Here is a 14,199-nt window from a genome sequence, read left to right as displayed (position 1 = left end):
TCTGCCAAAGAATTAGTGATTCTGTTGGTGTGTGGGGAAAAGCACGGCCCCATGTCAGATGGCAGAAGCACTGAGTGGTAAGAGACTGGGAAAACATTTTGATTTATAGGCTGTCAGAGCCATTAGCAGATAGTCCTGAGCTCCTTTTATGATCATTCTTGCAGGGCAATTTTTAGCAATGATATTGCTGAGAATTTTTGCTTTTCTCCCATGTGCCTTGGAAAAATGCGCTGCTGGCCTTCTTTTCCTCTCTGGGAGTGATTTCTGTCCGCGTCTCTGCCCAACCAGCTATGCAAGCTGAGTGCTCTAAGTCCCACGTCTCAGGAAGAAGTAGGGATGTTTTAAATTCCTTTGGATAGAATTAAATGTAGCTGATTGTGATGGTTGGGGAGGGGGAGAGGAGTAGATTCTGGGAAAGAAGACCACAGTTGGGAATGAGGGCCTGGGCCACATGTGGCAGAGGTGAGTGTATCTATTTTGTCCCTTCCACGAGTAAGGACAATCTGGCCGGGAGGGAAAACCAGAAATCAGGGTTTATTCATACCACTAATGAATGGCAGCAGCTGTACCGTTCAGTGGGACCAGTGGGGTAGGAACCACAGTTCACAAAGTGAGGTCCATTCAACTTGTTCTTTCTAAAATAAAATTGGAAGTCATTGCTACAATGGAAGGCTATCAACTGGCCCTCCATATGCTCTGATGAATGAGATGCTTTTCTGAGGTAATTATGGTGTTTTAAAACACAGACCTGCATTTGTCCAGGTAAAGTTACAGGCTCAGATCCAAGTGGTAGAGTATTAGAAGGTTAACTAGCCTATTTAATAAAGAATGAGGATACCCTCTTCTGAAATCCTCACTGATGTACATCATTTGACATAAATAAAGTATTACTGGCTCAGTGGAGTAGGACATTTTCTGTTGCTTTTGCAGAATGGTAATGTGTTTATACTAATTCATCCATGCTGGATCAGTCTAGTTTGTGATTAAAAATCCATCTTGTAAGAGGGCATCATGCCAAAATAGTGGGACACTGTTTTATTTTTATTTATTTATTTATTTAGAGACAGGCCTGGGTAGAGTGCCATGACATAATCATAGCTAATAGCAACCTTAGACTCTTGGGCTCCAACGATCCTCCTGCCTCAGCCTCCTGAGTAGCAGGGACTATAGGCCCTGCCACAACACCTGGCTAGTTTTTTCACTTTTAGTAGAAATAGGGTCTTGCTCTTGATCAGGCTGGTCTCCAACTCCTGAGCACAAGCGATCCACCTGCCTTGACCTCCCAGAGTGCTAGGATTATAGATGTGAGCCCCTATTGTTTTACTTTGTCTGAAGCTCACTAGTTTGAATGGTCCAAACCTATGAACTTGTCTTAGACTTATAACTACCAAAGTAAAAAACCCTGGTTTACCCATAAAAGTGTTAATAAAATGCTTATAAAGGCAGGTCTACACTACCACCTACTGAACCAAAGATTTCATTTATTTATTACTGAATATTTCATTAAAAAATATTTTATAATTTAGATGTTTTGTGTTCTCTCTCTACAGGTCTATACTACCACCTACTGAACCAAAGATTTCATTTATTTATTACTGAGTATTTCATTAAAAAATATTTTATAATTTAGATGTTTTGTGTTCTCTCTCTATTGTTCTGAATTGTTAATATTTTTACAGTTCTTGCAGAGGAGGAGGGTATATGCCTTTAGGACTTTTGTAATTGTCAGTTTTAATTGAAACCACAGAGAAAGAGTTAAAACAGTTATGAAAGCTCTTATAAGTGACTAATATTTTTGAGACATCCAAAGTACTATAAGACATACAATTAAAAGTATAAGCAAGAAGGCTTGCTGTATACGTGATGTGATAAACCACAAATATGGGCAAACATATAAGAATTTATAACTAGTTTCAGTGACCAAAGGATCTCATAAAGCAATAGAGTATTGCTCACCAATTAAATTGCCTAATATACAAATAATTGCTCAAAGAGTGCAAAGGACAGAGGTGGTCTGTAAGTTTTCACGAAGGAAGTGGAATCTCAGCTTGGTGGTGAAGGAGAGGTAACATTTGGGTGGGCAGAGAAGATGAAATGATGCAAACAGTGCGAACTGCTTTGGGTTTGGAATTCGGAAACTGGGTTCCTCCTCATCTTATGGGATTCAGCTACTGTCATCTTTTCTGTAAAGTTTTCATTAATACCTCACTCTCATCCTCCTCCTACCAGGAAGAATGGACCACCAGCTTTCCTCATGCTATATATACAATACAGTGTTTTTTTTTTTTTTGCTTTTTGCAAATCATTTGCTTTGTGAGTTTGGGCAAGTAAACACATCTTTCCGAGTCGGTTTCTTTATTTGCAAAACAGAAATGCCTATGTTGTGGCCTTGGTTGGGAAGTTGTAGGGAATGATGTGTACAGTGTAACTCATACAGACTCAAGGTATATATTGTACGGATCATGGGGAAATCTGCCATTTTCCTTCTGAAAGTTTGCTAAAAGATCAACTCACAATTAAGGCAGATTAATAAGAGAAACGTTTATTTCCAAATGCCATGTTTATGGAGGAACCACAAGCGTGATCACCCAATGTCTCAAAGGGGGTCAGACATTATTATAGATTCCTTTTGAAGGGAAGGGGAAGAATGCGGAGTATGGGTGCAGCAAGTGGTTGCTCGGGCTGGGCGAATAGATGGGGAAACAGATTGACTTGTAAATTAACCCGAGAGACAGGTATTGTCTTTTAAATGATTTGGGCCAGGTCTGCTAGCGTTCAGGGGCGGAAAGAAAGTCAGTTGTCCCCCTTTGATCTTCTGATCTGGTCAGTCTGGTTTTATACAAATGCAGGAAAGCCTTTTCCGAAACTCTCTCATTCTGAATGGCCTTTAATTCAAAATATACTTTATACCAAGGAGTCCTATTTTGGGTAAAATTTCCTTAGCTCCTTCAAATCAAAGTCCTGGAAAGTAATTATGTTTCTGTCCTTCTATTGGAGAGGAGAAGGCAGAATGTGTCTTAGAGGAAAGAGAATGGAGAGACACTTATCCCCAGGGCTCTGTAGAGGCGGAAGAGGACCGCCTAATGGAAAGGGGGCTGAGCCTTCAACCTGTTGGCAAGCGGAAGTCATCGCCCAGGTGGCATGTTGCTAGTTTCCAAAATCACTATCTTCAGTTTATTCGATGTTAGCAAAATATTAAAAGTTACACCAAACACATGAAGCTTTGTAGCATTGGCAGATTTATGAAATTCCAGTTTAGCCAACTTAATGTTTTAAATCAAACAAGTCAAAGAAAAAAATATACATTTTATTTTTTATATGAATACTTTCTATTGTGCAGCTACAACTTTTTTTTCTGTTTGAAAGACTCAAACACTCATTTTCTGACCATTTGTAAATATAATTAAAAAAAAAATATGTAGCAGCTTAAGAATTTCAAATCATCTGGGAACAAAGTTACTAAGTTTAGAAGTGTCTAGGAATGAAATAGTTTAAAATTAGTCTATTACTGATTTGGGGTATTCAGTTTTAAACTATTTAAATGTAACATCTAACTTGTTCAAAGTCTATGTGAAAATTCTGTTTCTAGCTAAAGATGCTCATGAAAGAAAAATAGTTAATAGATACATTTATAGGTATGAGAAGCATAAACCGGCATAAGGAATTCTCTGTTTAGATCTGGTAAATGCAGACATTGTAACGTAGGGAATATGCAGTGAGGAACTGAAATTTAAATTGCTTAGAACCCACAGGCATCTTGTAGTGAGAAAAATGTCAGTTGATATCTGTTCGGCAACGACTGGATGTTTGTAACTTCACTGATTATTTTCACTGTTATAAAAAAAAAAACCACCCTTTTCCCATGCTGAGAGCTCAGAGGACAGCTTTGGAAGATAGTAGGTGGCAATCTCTTGAGAAGAGGGAGTGGATTAAAAAACCTAAAACCGAGCACAACAATTCAGTGAGATCACCTCTCTGGAAGTTTCTTAAAACATCCTCTTTAAATGGAAACGCGGCTCTTTCCTCAAAGACCACGCTTTGTGGTATATTTTGACCCATAGTCATTAAATGCACGCTTGTACACAAACAGAACAAGGGATCTTTTTCCTCATCCTTCGTGAAACCTTCCTGCATTGAAGTAAAAAGTCGGCATTCAAACAGAAAAAAGAAAAAAAAAAACTTCGTTAAGACTCATTGTTCTTATCTGGCAACCTAAGCCAAAGGGACCCTGCCTTTTTTATTCGCCTGAAGAGGATCACAGGCAGTATCCTAACTCTGCCCCTGAATTAATCCGTAAAGCCCACGGAATTCGGAGAAAAAGGCAGGAACTTGATTTGGGCATTAATTGTAGCATACTCACTAGTGCTACGGGGCAGGCCATGTTTCTATGGGCTTAAAAATCCACGTGAAAATTCACTCCAGAGAACTCCTACGTCTTACCTTAAAGTATGTCGTCAGAGGAGGACTTAAAACAAAATTGGTTTCTCAGGATCGGTAAGCCCCGCAGTATTTAGCCTGGGGACTGTAGCATTGCTTAGGGAGGGTGCCTTATGGAGGGAGAGAGAGAAAGGGGGGAAATTTTCCTGCTTTTCGGAATTATAACCTCCCATTCAGGGCTGCGGTGGCCCAGGGAGGGCCTTGAGTAGCAACTGGTGCAGTGGGCAGAGAGGTCTGGACAAGCCATTTTTCCTCTGGCAAAAGACATGAACAGTGCACGCAGCTAGGAAAAATAGTAACCAAGTTTCCCCACTTATTGCAACTACAGTTGTAATTCATAGTTCTCTCCACTCAGGGAGCCCTGAAAGGGGGAGGAAATTGGCAGGTACAAGAAAAATACAGATCCATCTCTTTTTTATTTTTTTGCTGCAACCGTATAACCTAAAATGCCTTGTACTGAAATGTTTATTTATCAAAAGCGATCACTTTCTCATATGACTTAACTCAATACTTAACTAGGGAAAGAAATAACTTATCAATTCTTATTATCAATTCCTAAGGAATCAACTACCTCAAAGCCACTAGATTCGGAAAAATTATTAACACGTACTGAGTGGTCTCTTTCTCAAAGTACTGATGGCAGTATGAAGAAAAAAGATCAAGTTTTTTTTTTCCGACACACGTTTATGATGATCATGCAATTTATGGAAGGCTTAAAAAGTTTGACTGGAATCTGAAAAATGCATTCTTTTCTTATGTCCTTACAGTTTCCATAAGCGATTAAATGTAAATAAAATCAGATTATGCCAAAAAAAGGCTTTTTGTCTGTTTAAGCTTTTAGCCCAGGAGCATTCCAAAGAGATTTATCTGAATTTTGTAGTTAAAAAAAAAAAGTGAACTCATCAGCCTGGCACCTACACTGAGTGGACTCCTGGGAGGCCTCCTATCAGGTTGCTGAGAAAGGATCACCGTGCCTCCCCGGCCACCTCCGCAGAGGTACCCAAAAGCCCCACTCAGTGCAGTAGAATAGACTTTCCCCCTATGTGAAATTTCAGAAGATGCAAAGCCAACCTGAAAGTTGGTAACTGGGATGCTTTGTTACAAATCCTGACTAGACCAATACTGAAAATGGAAACAAGAAAAAGCGCAGGGTCTGGCTCGTTCCCCTGAGGTAGGAGAGAGGAAATTTCTAGGGAGATTGGGTTTCATTTTTGTATAATTACACACTCTATTGAATTTACTTATTTTATAGTTAAATTCCCAAAAGACAAATGTCTCCTCAGCATATACCTTCATTTTCTCTGCTGTATAATCACTTTCCTAGATTCTTTTTGGAGTGGGGGTGTGGAGAAATGCTGTTGTAGGTAACCTTCAAAGTATGGTAGGAAGTGACGACTTTCTTTCCCAGTGTTTCTATTATTCGGCTGAGCTTATTTTGTGTGAGAAATTAAACCTTGGTTACAGCTGTTTACTTTCACATCACAGGTCCTTATTCTCATTGGGCTTTCTGAAGCTACTGTTGGACTTTGCAAGGTTGGATTATGAAGGCCATTTAAAGGGTCAGCTCCTGCCTGAGCCATCCCACTGCCCCAGGCAGTGTACCAGCCAGGAGATGGGGGCTTGAAAGATTTAACTCAGAGGCCACAGATTTCAAAGTAATGCCAGAGATTCTGTAATTTTTCTCCGTGTAACTTTGACAACTTTGTTTGCCTAAATTAAGTGTAAAGTAGGCTGTTGCCAAGTGTGGTCATGGGAAGGACCCTGGTGGGACACCTGGTTTCTCTCTAGGTCTGGCCCCGCTACTAATTTGCTAGTTTGCTACGTGACTCAAACATTCATTCAGCACGTATCCAACGTTTGCGAACGACTCTCCCGGGGCAGACTGATGGTGTGTTCTTGGTTTTCCTCTTAAATCTTGGAAAGAACCACAGCAGAGTAGCTAAGAGCCGCTCTTTGGAATCAGATGGAACTAACTGGCTTTGAGTTTCAGCTCTGCACTAAGGAGTTCCAGCTCACCTGCATACTCTTTTTTTTTTTTTCATTAAATCATAGCTGTGTACATTAGTATGATCATGGGGCACCATACACTTGGTTCATAGACCGTTTGACACATTTTCATCACACTAGTTAACAAAGCCTTCCTGGCATTTTCTTAGTTATTTTGCTAAGACCTTTACATTCCACATTTACTAAGATTCACATATACCCTTGTAAGATGCACCGCAGGTGTAATCCCATCAAACCCCCTCCCTCCACCGACCTCCCCCCTCCCTCCCCTCCCTTTCCCCCTTCCCCCTATTCTTAGGTTGTAACTGGGTTATAGCTTTCATGTGAAGGTCCTAAATTAGTTTCATAATAAGGGTGAGTACATTGGGTACTTTTTCTTCCATTCTTGAGACACTTTACTAAGAAGAATATGTTCCAGCTCCATCCATGTAAACATGAAAGAGGTAAGGTTTCCATCTTTCTTTAAGGCTGCATAGTATTCCATGGTGTATATATACCACAAGTTATTAATCCATTCGTGGATCGATGTGCACTTAGGCTTTTTCCATGACTTAACAATTATGAATTGGGCTGCAGTAAACATTCTGGTACAAATATCTTTGTTATAATGTGCTTTTTGGTCTTCTGGGTATATACCTATTAGAGGAATTATAGGATTAAATGGCAGGTCTATTTTTAGATCTCTAAGTGTTCTCCATATATCTTTCCAAAAGGAATGTATTAATTTGCAATCCCACCAGCAGTGCAAAAGTGTTCCCTTTTCTCCACATCTATGCCAACATCTCTGGTCTTGGGATTTTGTGATACAGGCTAATCTCACTGGAGTTAGATGATATCTCAGAGTAGTTTTGATTTGCATTTCTCTGATGATTAAAGATGATGAGCATTTTTTCATATGTCTGAAGGCCGTGCGCCTGTCTTCTTCAGAGAAGTTTCTCTTCAAGTCCCTTGCCCAGCCTGTGATGGGTCTTTCCAGGCCTCAGTTGCCTTATTTATTAAATGGGAGTAATGATTTAAATTTCATAGATTTGATGGAGATTTAAAAGAGAGTGTGCCCCTCAGTAGTTACTGCTCTATCACATTGAGAAAGGAGATTCCAGTGGATTTTCATTGAATTGAGAATCAGAGGATTTGGTTTGGGTCCTTGGGCCACTGCTGGCCCTAACCAAGTAACTTCAGCTTTTTCAGTGTGGATCCCTATCTGCCCAGAGAAGAGAAAGCTTACCTTTCTTAGAGTTCTTTAGTGGATTAAAATCGATGGATGTGAAAACATTGCCTTTAGGCCATCTCTTTTGGTCCCACCTTCTGTCATCTAGAAAGAATGTCCTAAAATACAATTCTGTTGTTGCTTAACTTTCGTCAATGGCTCCCAAGTTTCTCCAGAATTAAGTCCAATTTTACAGGCATGGCATTCTAAGCTGTGCACACCAATCTCTTTCTTAGGCTATTGTTATTTCCATCCACCTTTTCATTATCTCTCACTCATTTCCGGTCTTGTGACACCAACACTCATTTCCTTGATTATACTTCGTCTTTGCGCAGTGTTTTCCTGCGGCTGAAATGGCCTTCTTTGTTTTACTGAGCATGCCCCTTCCACCGTTTGTCATGACTCCTGTGCATTCTCTGCAGGCCTTCCCGACTGAGCAGTGGGAGTTAGCTCATCACTTGCCCCTCCCTTGATACCGCACCTATGTTCCAGAAAGAGCGAGTGGCCTTGAGATTTTTATCAGCATATCTATTCCTCTAAGAAGTGGAATAGCATTGTTATATTCATCTTTGTATCCCCAAATGCTAAAACAAGGCCTGGCATGTCTTTGGCATTCAACAAATTATTTTAATGCAAAAGAAAGAAGGAAAAAAAAAGAAAGCATGAAAGTTATTATTACTGTTGAATTCATTTTTACTTTAACAGACAAATCTATCTTTTTTTTTTTTTTTTTTTTACAGTTTTTGGCCAGGGCTGGGTTGGAATCTGCCACTTCTGATATATAGGGCTGGTGCCCTACTCCTCTGAGCCACAGGTGCCGCCCTATATATATATATTTTTGAGACAGAGTCTCACTTTGTCACCCTTGGTAAAGTGCCATGACAAATCTCACAGCAACCTCAAACTCTTGGGCTCAAGTGATCCTCTTCGCCTCATCCTCCTGAGTAGCTGGGACTAGAGGTACCCACCACATCACTTGGCTATTTTTTTAGAGACAGGGTCTCGCTCTTGCTCAGGCTGGTCTCGAACTCCTGAGCTCAAGCAACCTGACTTGGCCTCCCAGAGTGCTATGATTATAGGCATGAGCTTCTGTGCCCTGCCAAATCTATCATTTTTTAAGTAAAAGGAAAACAACAACAACAAACAGGCCACAGACACTTGAAAGACATTGCTTCAAAGATTCACTCTGGCTCTTTTTCCTCTCAGCGCCGGGCGCGAACTGTGTGCGCTCTTTCCTTCCGCTGCTGCCCAGCTCTCGGTATAGCCGGCGCTATGGGTTTCGGAGACCTGAAAAGCCCTGCCGGCCTCCAGGTGCTCAACGATTACCTGGCGGACAAGAGCTACATTGAGGGGTATGTGCCGTCACAAGCAGATGTGGCAGTGTTTGAAGCAGTCTCCGGCCCCCCACCTGCCGACTTGTGTCATGCCCTACGTTGGTATAATCACATATACCATATGTGAGCATATCACATATCCTTACGAAAAGGAAAAGGCCAGCCTGCCAGGAGTGAAGAAAGCTTTGGGCAAGTACGGCCCTGCTGATGTGGAAGACACTACAGGAAATGGAGCTACAGATAGTAAAGATGAGGACGACATTGATCTCTTTGGGTCTGATGATGAAGAGGAAAGTGAAGAAGCGAAGAGACTAAGGGAAGAGCGTCTTGCACAGTATGAATCAAAGAAAGCCAAAAAACCTGCTCTTGTTGCCAAGTCTTCCATTTGACTAGATGTGAAACCTTGGGATGATGAGACAGATACGGCAAAATTCGAGGAGTGTGTGAGAAGCATTCAAGCAGACGGCTTGGTCTGGGGATCCTCTAAACTAGTTCCAGTGGGATATGGAATTAAAAAACTTCAAATACAGTGTGTAGTTGAAGATGACAAAGTAGGAACTGATATGCTGGAGGAACGGATCACTGCTTTTGAGGATTATGTGCAGTCTATGGACGTGGCTGCTTCCAACAAGATCTAAGATCCATCTGCACTTAAATAAAAGCTTAAAAGATAACCCTTGCCTTCTGAAAAAAAAAAAAAAAAAAAGATTCACTCTGGGCTGAGCTGGCACTTCAGGCTAGAAGAAGCTCTCTAAAAATCTGCTACTTTTAACAATTGTAATTGCAACATTTATTGGTATTACAACAACAAAGAGGTGAACCTTGTCTTTTTTTAGTATATATCAATAATGCAGAGATGTTTCTAAGGAAAAATCATTAACTAATTAAAAAATGAATTAAGTGTGCCTGTGTAATCAATATAAGGATTTTTCTTGGTTTGGGTCTTAATGGAAAAACCATATGTGATCTTTATAATGACTTGAAAACAAATCCCGGTCAGCTATCATAAAATTTCAGCATAAATGACACAAAGTAATTACCAACTCAAGACGGAAAAAAAAGTTGATGGTGGTAGGGAGGAACATAGATAAAAGTATAATGATAAAAGAACAAAATTGTAGGGCTTTGAAGAGGATCCCCCCTACCCCCCGCCTCCCAGTCCAAGATGGCAGGCAGTAGAGTCCAGGACTGGCTTTCTGACTTTTCCACAGAGAAGTAATATTTTGGGATAAGATAAGTTTGATTTGTGTGTATCTCCAGTTCGCTTTCTTACCTTGTCCTTCCCATCTAGCAGTACAAAATGTTTTGCTATTGGGCTCTTCCCGCACAGGTCTCCAGTGCTCTGGGACCCTCTGATCCAGGCTCCTTTCCCCTGCACATCCTTCTGAAAATCTAAGCAACCATTTAGCAATTCTCAACCAAAGCAAACTGTTAAGCAAACCCACCCTCGGGCACAGCCCTCCCAGGGGGTTTCGCATTTGAAGGGAGGTCATCCAGTTAACCAAATTGCATTTCTAAGGGATAGAAATTTCAAGGGGTGTGAGAAAATGAAGTGTGGAATTCCATGTCTTCCCAGGAAAAGAATTTTAGCCTTGGAAACCTTTTCAATACCTTGATACTCAGGCACCTCTCAGCCCTGGATTGTTGCCACTGGGTTTCCTGTGGCTCAGGAAGTTGGAAAAGGAAGAGGAAATGTTGCTGCTGGGGCTGGTGGGGCATGAACTGGTGGTTAATGGCCACTTTCAAGCGGTGAGAAATGCTAACGCACACGGCCATGATGCTTTAACTCGCTAAGCACGTACCCCTAAACTTTTTGCCTAGTCATGAGTAATAGTTCCTGAAGCCTCATATTAAGGTTGCTAATGTATATTTAAAAAATTTACCATTTTCAAAGACAGGTATGATAAAAACAGAGCAGCTAGCTTTTCTGATTGTTGGTCTGGAGCAGGGGACATAATTAGGGAAATCGTCCCCAGATAGTAAACTGCCATTTTAAATGCCAAGTGAGTTTCGACATTAGTGTTTTTCAATCCTTTTTTTTTGTTTTTAATCTCACGGCACACTTGAACCTTCAGTTAAACTTCCATGGCACCTTAAATTACGTTGGAAAAAAAAAAAGAGTAAAAAAAATGTATTTACTGTGCTTTGAATTTCTTTTGAAAATAATTTAATTGCTGGCCTTTAAAAATGTTCATGGCACCCTAAGATCCTCTCAGGGCACAGTAGTGTGCCACGAAAATCACTGCTCCGGATGTTTGAACAGTATAACATCGTAGAGTCCAGATTGTGGAGGAAATATAAAGATCAACCCCCTTCTGTCTTCTATAAGATGCTATCACTTGAAGAGATGGGAACACAGGGTAGAGGACATAATTTTGTCTTGGGATTCAACAAGTCTCCATTGTTCCTTCAATGTTACTCCCTCACTGTTGGCATGAGCTTAGATAAGTCATTTTTACATGAGGAGAGGAGGTAAACTGACAGGTAAAGGCCAAGATCCACTCCAAAGATCTGCTTGGTTTTGCCTACAGTATTGAGAAAAATTGGAAAATTTCATCTAAAAATCTGGATTTCCAGTTTCTCTTGAAAAAAGTGGGACAATGGCTTGACATTGACCCTGCATTTTTCACAACAGTATTTGATCAGAGCTGAGCATCCCCAGCCCCTGGGCCTGGAGCCTTGCTGTCCTGGCCACTGTCCTCCTCATTCTGTTTTTTAATCCAGGTCAAGTTCTTTCATTCACGCTCTTGGCATAACTGTAAGGCACTAAGTTTACAGTCTTTTTTTTTTTTTTTTTGTCTTCAGTTTTTTGGCTGAGGCCGGGTTTGAACCCGCCACCTCCCGTATATGAGGCTGGCATCCTCCTTTGAGCCCCAGGAGCCGCCCTAAGTTTGCAGTCTTGGAAGGAAACATTCACATATTCATCATATCTGTAAAATGGACAGTGGGGAGGGTGAAAGGGAATGCTAAAAAAGTAGTTTCCAAATTTAGTTGATTATAAAATAATTTAGTGTATTAAAAAATACAGATTCTTGGGTTCCCTTCATGTGGATTCTGCTTCATTGGGTGTAAGATGAGAGTCTTTTTTTTTTTTAAACTCACCAGTTTGTTCCACTGTTAAACTAGGATTAGAATCCTGATTTTAAAATCTCTAAAATTCTAGCTCTAAAATTCCATAAATCTACTAAGCCCAGAATGCTAGTCTGATAATTCTTTTTCAAGTCGAGCAACATTATTCAGTTAAGGCTGTGGTGTAATTATTAAATCCAATTAACCACTGAGTTAAATTATTTTGACTCAGACTTAGGCTATTTAGCGTAGCACCCCCCACCCCCATCATGATCTGATTAGGAGCAAAGGGACCCTGGGGTGTGAATAATGCTCATCTATCACTTCCACAGTAAAAGTAAAGTGACTTATTCACACAGAAGGTAGATGTGCCCACAACTGGTCTCACTCCTCTAAGGGTATGCATATTAAAAAAAGTTAGGGAAGAGAGGAAATTCTTGTCAATGCACCATTTGAGTATAAGCAAGAGACAGGGGTATTTAGGTACTCAGGATTAAGGGAACACTGATAACAGGCACATTTTACGTGGGCCTTTTAAACTTATGTTAACAACAGCTTCTTAGAAACATGAAAAAAATACAGAAAGGATTTAAATTTGATGCAGTGAGGTCTTTCAAAATTTGGCACAAGTCTTTTTGTTCTTTCAACTCACCCTTCAAGGTATCAGAATGTGAGAGAACGCAGACTTCTGGCTCAGACTGCCTAATATCAGAAAACTGCGTTGACTGATGTATGTGGACAAGAGGCTTGGGGAGCTGAGCGGGTTTCTATGGAGATGGGAATTAGTGAGGAAGTGCTTTCCTTTTGATTATTTGCCATCCTAATAGGGACAATCGCAACCATTTATCTTTTTCTGAAGGAATAAGGACATCTTTGGGAACAATAGCAAGGATTTGAGTGAGACTGTACCATGTTAAACATCCTAAAATACCAACCAGCTGCTTTTGCCATGTAAATCCTAGGTTCTTTGATGGTTTTTTCCCCACGAGGTGTGACTTTAATTATGTCAGAGAATAGTCAGGGAACCCATATTAGTTTTACATCTTGTAATATTTTAAATATGATTATAGTGTTTTAAAATTAAGATGTGTGCTAAATATTTGTAATAATAATAGCCAGAATCCATATGTAGTTTCTGAACAGCACATAATATTCTCACTAATATCTGAGAAGTAAGAGAAATACAACCATCATTCTTAGGTTTCTTTTGCAGTTTTTGGCTAGGGCCAGGTTTAAACCCGCCACCTCTGGTTTATGGGGCTGGCACCCTACTCCTTTGAGCCACAGGTGCCACTCCATTCTTAGTTTCTTGATGAAGAAACTAAAGCATGTATTTTTAATAATTTGTGGAAAATGGATGTGCAAATACAATAAATGTTTTTGAAATTCAAATCTAGTGACTTTTGCTTTTGTATATCCGTTCATATTTTTCCCTCTTATTCTTTACTAATATGTAATGTAACACAGGTGAATTAAATAGAAACGTATAAAGCCAAAAGGGAAAGTTAAACTATTCAGAACTAACAACTGTTATCTTTTTAGTTGATATCCTTCCAGATTCTTTTTCTCAGTGTGCACACACACACACACACAGACACACACACACAGCAGAACCTCTATAGTTGACCACCTCCCTACACTGACCAACTCCTTAAATTGACCTAATTTTCACAGACCAGACGTGAACCACGAGTACGTATCAGTACAGTAGGCTGACTTCCTCCTGTTGACCATCTCTGTATGTTGACCTCTTTGTTACAGTCCCTGGATTAGTCAACTTACAGAGGTTCTCCTGTACATACACATACACACAGGCATATGAATGATTTGTTCACTTATATTTCATAAGAATGCACTCCTATAAGTTATATAGATCTGAAACTTAAATTTTTTTTTTAAATTTTGCAGTTTTGGCTGGGCTGGGCTTGAACTCGCCATCCCTGTATATGGGGCCGGCGCCCCACCCCTTGAGCCACAGGGGCCGCCCATTATAGATCTGAAACTTAATATATATATATATGTATTTTTTTTTTTTTTTGGTGGAGACAGAGTCTCACTTTATGGCCCTCGGTAGAGTGCCGTGGCCTCACACAGCTCACAGCAACCTCCAACTCCTGGGCTTAAGCGATTCTCTTGCCTCAGCCT

At 40.3% G+C, this 14,199-nt stretch overlaps 1 pseudogene across 1 annotated transcript; it reads left to right on the top strand.

Annotated features, from left to right (window-relative positions):
- The first annotated feature begins 8,858 nt into the window (after window positions 1-8,858).
- On the top strand, window positions 8,859-9,657 carry LOC128563528 (elongation factor 1-beta-like; annotated as a pseudogene). The gene has a single exon (XR_008373798.1). The product of XR_008373798.1 is annotated as an elongation factor 1-beta-like (transcript).
- Window positions 9,658-14,199: the final 4,542 nt, after the last annotated feature.

This window comes from Nycticebus coucang, chromosome 13 (genome assembly GCF_027406575.1).
Source record: "Nycticebus coucang isolate mNycCou1 chromosome 13, mNycCou1.pri, whole genome shotgun sequence".
Lineage (NCBI taxonomy): Eukaryota > Metazoa > Chordata > Mammalia > Primates > Lorisidae > Nycticebus > Nycticebus coucang.
The sequence above is the reverse complement of the archived record's forward strand: the minus strand, read 5'-3'. Positions and strand labels throughout refer to the sequence as shown.